The sequence below is a fragment of the Sardina pilchardus genome, chromosome 2 (genome assembly GCF_963854185.1).
Source record: "Sardina pilchardus chromosome 2, fSarPil1.1, whole genome shotgun sequence".
Lineage (NCBI taxonomy): Eukaryota > Metazoa > Chordata > Actinopteri > Clupeiformes > Clupeidae > Sardina > Sardina pilchardus.
The window spans coordinates 13431017-13436016 of NC_084995.1; the positions used below are offsets into that span (position 1 = coordinate 13431017).

The following is a 5000-nucleotide window of genomic DNA, read 5'->3' on the forward strand; positions in this document are numbered from 1 at the left end:
CCATGAACAAGGCTTATGGCCTTAGGATTTATTATATCTACAATAATTATTCTTATTGTAGTGCAAGCACTGTAAATACCTCTTTAGAGTCTGGGGACTGCGGATGTAAATTAGCCTACAATGCATCAAAGGGCAACATTTATGTGAAAAATTGTACATGGTCCATCAAATAAAATTAATACATAAAATGAAATAAATATAATGCATCTTACCACATTCATTCTATTTGTTAAATTAAAAACCACCCCATTACTCTGATGAAAATCCTTTTGGACACGCCCTTTATATTTCCTGACTCAAGAAGGGGGATATCGATACATTTTCAGAGGGACCGCACCTACAAAGAGTTGAGATAATATCTCTCTTTAATCAACACTTTTTCTCAACGTGTTAGAGTGGCTTTTTGATGTGGTCAAGCATATCATGTCCCCCCTGTTGCCCTTACTTATTGTGGAAACGGATAGTTTTTGGTAATTTTGAAGATATGGTTAATTCATGTCTTAATTAATCTTATTTGTGCACTCAGCATGTGATATCCTGTTGTTCATCACGTGAGCAATGATAACCGACCAGCTTTATTTGTCCTCCTGCATTACTGTGTTTAACATTGGTTTTATATGCTTTCCACCCAGTTATCATTATTGAGCTGGCCCAGCATATTTTTCTCGTAAACATGTCCTAACATAGCTTTCTCATAGTTTAATGTGTCCTAACATAGCTTTCTCATAGTTTAATGTGTCCTCCTAACATAGCTTTCTCATAGTTTAATGTGTCCTCACATAGATTTCTGGTCATGTCCTTGAGAAGACTGCCGTAACCAGCAGCTCAGTGGAGGGGTCGAGCCGAAGCACGGTCCAACTCTCTGACCTGCTGTTCTAGCTAGCAGAGTGGATGTGAATTGACTTACAGTTCACCTCTGGAGTTCAGCTGCTTTTCCTCTTAGAAGGTACTGTAGTTCTGTTCCGCTTACAGCCCCAGCTTGTCTGGCTTTACGTAAAGAGCAGTTAAAGTGAGTGAGGTTCAGCTTCAGCTGCCCTTTGTTATAGCTTTTCTTTATTTACAAATAGTGGAATGAGTTGTGCACAACTAAATTGAGGTGAGCATTTATAAAGTCAATTTCTGCAGAACACAATCGATGAATCCTGTTCTGTCAAACCCATTGAAATGCAAAGAAGAAACAAACAAGGGATGGTGCCCCGCAGGCTAAAGATAGAACATCATAACTGCATCATCTCAGAACACTGGGGCCATTGCTATGGTGACATCTGACTTCAACGTCCACTCATAGAATGTATTCCCCTCTCCATGACGACAGCCCGTGTTTGTATTTCCGTTCTCTCCATCCTCTGAGGGCTGAGCCGCTGGTGGATCGAGACAAGGATCAATGTGCCATCGAGGACACATCGATTAGAAAGATGCCTCACTGCTGTGGCATTTGAGTCTTAGACAGTACAACACAGACAGAGGACACAGATAGATCACCATCCCTCAGCCAGGCAGAGACTGTGTTGAGACATACTGTATACTATATGTGTCACAGTGCATCTCAATGGATTTAACATCACATGAGTGCATGACAAGCTAACACGATCTGGTAGCTTAACACCAGAGGGTTGAAGTGGATTAGCAATCAAGGATAGGCCTACTGAAGATTGTAGATTGTAACTGTATGTATTCTGCATCATAAGCAAATGTGAGCTCTCAATAAGACAAAGACTTATATTTCAGATGTGTTGATCAATGGAGGTGAAGTGAAGACAAACAGAAGCAGGAAATGTAAGCGACTTTTGCATAAATGCTCTCTCTCTCTCTGTGTGTGTGTGTGTGTGTGTGTGTGTGTGTGTGTGTGTGTGTGTGTGTGTGTGTGTGTGTGTGTGTGTGTGTGTGTGTGTGTGTGTGTGTGTGTGTGTGTGTGTGTGTGTTTCTCTCATCCTTGACTTCATGGGATGGGCTAGATTTGTACATGCACACTGTACACACACACACACACACACACACACACACACACACACACACACACACACACACAGATAGAAAAAGGAGTAATCTGAAAAAAGATAAGAGAGTAATGGACAGGTGATGATGTTTTGACACAATACCCTTGAGAACCTTACACACACACACACACACACACACACACACACACACACACACACACACACACACACACACACACACACACACACACACACACACATTTTCTCACCTCAGTCAGCATTGCCCCAGGGCTCAATCCCAAATGCAGTGAAATTCAATCTCGGCTTATTCAATTACAAATGGGGTCTATCACGCTGACACACACACATAAACACACATAAACACACACACACACACACACACACACACACACACACACACACACACACACACACACACATGCGTGTACATAGACACATATGCACAAAGATAAAATTGGATTAACTTTATAGGAAGAGCTGTCCTGCTTTGCTCAGTGTGGTGAGTGTGCACATGTGAGGGGGAATCTGTGTGTGTGTGTGTGTGTGTGTGTGTGTGTGTGTGTGTGTGTGTGTGTGTGTGTGTGAGGAGATGTGTATGAATATGTGTGCCCCCAGTGTGTTTGTTTGCTGTGCACAATAGAAATGAAATTGGGTGCAGGCATAACGTAAGCCAGACCATGAGGTTTCCCCCCTAATAGGGTCAGCATCTCTCTCCAAGGCATCATGAATATGCACGCCCCCATCCACTCTCAAGATTGGAACACAACTCTTACAGAGCTACGAATCTCATTTCTATAACTGGCTTTTAATTTTGATTAGATGACTGTTTAATATGATCAGTGGAATGATCATATTCATTCATCTGAACGGTCACCTTGACATATAAATGTAAACTAATGTGTATTAGATTCAAAATAAAGACCAAGACAAATTATTACTGTTTTAAAATATGCCCATCTTCTGTCAAATACACAGACACAGACACAGACACAGACACAGACACAGACACAGACACAGACACAGACAGATTCGCACACACACACAAAGAGAAAGAGAGAGAGAGACACACACACAATGAGCTTTCATATTTACTGGCAAGCAATAAACAGACACACATACACACATGCACATACACACACACAGGCATGCAGAATGTTTATATTTCCTGTCAAATGGAGCAATAAACTGCATAGGAACACACACACAAACACACACACACACACACACACACACACACACACACACACACACACACTGCCACAGTTTATTCAGAGGCATGTGTGAGATATTAAATAATGCTGGTGAATCTGTCAGTAGTGGCTTAGCATACAGCAGTATGTGCACCGTTTGCCCTTGTTGAAGAGGAGGAGGGCTGACACATAAGCATCGTAATGCTGCCAACCTCCCCCCTCCACCAACCACACCAGACACGCTAGCATCCTAATGCCACGCTTCAGCTTGCCCTATCCCACCCTTACCCATCTACCCCACCTCCCCCCCCCCTCTCCTGGGACACCAGCCCAGCCTTACCCCCCTGACCCCCCTCCTCCCCCCCTACCTCCCTCCATGGATTACCCACACAAATCTGCACTCTATGGTTTTAATATCACAGATGACAGGAGGAGAGAGGGAGAGTAAAGATTGTGAAAGGAGTGAGAGAGAGTAAGAGTGTGAGGGGAGAGAGGAGAAAGGGGTAGCCCAGAGCCATAGAAAGAGAGAGTTGCGTCACTCTATGATGTTGCCGCCACGATCAAAAGTTCCAAAAAAACCTGTCCTGAATGGCTGAATTGCAGGAGGGTGGGATGTAGGCTACTTCTGATGCTGGAAGGTGTAATCAATTAACTCATTGACTACTGACCAAGAGATTGGCTGTAAACAGTTCCAAATGCCCCATAACCATAGCCTGGGTGTTCCCATACTGCCTTGCGCTGTGATTTCAATCCCGCTGCTAAGCCAGTCTGGAAACTAACGCCCAAATGTTCTCCTGATGTTGGTGAACCAATCACAGAACATCCGAGAAGTTTCCATTGCTTCTTGCGTCTGCATTCAAAGCCAAAGGATTTACACTGATGTCAATGGCAGCCCTTAGCGTTGCATACGAACGAGTTGGGTGAGCTATGCGCATTTGATAGACATCCGTGGCGCCCAATGAACGGATCTGGGCATTTTTTCAAATACGAGAAAATGAACATCTGGTTGCCAGACCACGTCTCATTTGAGAAGTGGTAGGCGTTAGCCAGGCTACCATAACCAGGAAATAGCCTGGAAAATGCGCTGCCATTTTTTCCTATGGAGGTCTATGGGAGTGTCACCACTCTGTTTTATCTACCGCTCTGGGGTAGCCTATACAAAGAGTGCGTATTTGACATAACTTCCAGGACGTTGGATTGGGAGTGAATTTGCAGGACATTTGATTGAGAGTGAATTTGCAGCACGTTGGATTTGGGAGAGAATTTGCAGGGCATTGGATTAGGAGGGAGCTTGCTAGAAAGGCAGCTAAAAACCCACAGGTGCTAGCATCCCTTACCGACACATCTCTAAAGGCATTGGACGGGAGGTTTAGGCTACTTAACATTCAGAATACACAGCCACAGAACCAGATGGCTCCTATAGGCCTACTACATGTCTGTGTTGTGAATAGAGTGCGTACATTTCTGTTCTACACAAACCAAATTCACAATGTGAAATCCTATGCCAGATGATTGTTTTACAGAAAAAGCCACGTTTTTGCGCAAATTAATTTAGGAGTTGACATCGGTTGACGTTAGCTAACTTCATGTAGGCTAGGCCTAGTCATAGATTAGCCCAGCTTGCCGTTAAATTATAAACTTTTTTTTTTCATGATAGCGTGAAGGTCTCCTTTTAGTACACCAGAAGCTTACATAAACGCCTCAACATGATAGTGATTTTTACCGCTAAAAATTCATTTATTTTAATTTTGAAAGAAACAACACGGTGAGGCAATAGAAAATGCCACTTGCAGGTCGTTTGTTTAGAACAGGAAATCGTGTTACCGGGACAACGTGACACTTTCACTTACGC

At 43.3% G+C, this 5000-nt stretch overlaps 1 protein-coding gene across 1 annotated transcript in view; it reads right to left on the reverse strand.

Annotated features, from left to right (window-relative positions):
• rab12 (RAB12, member RAS oncogene family) overlaps window positions 1-5000 on the reverse strand; it is a 203909-nt gene that overhangs the window by 114384 nt on the left and 84525 nt on the right. The gene's annotated exons all lie outside the window — the stretch shown is intronic.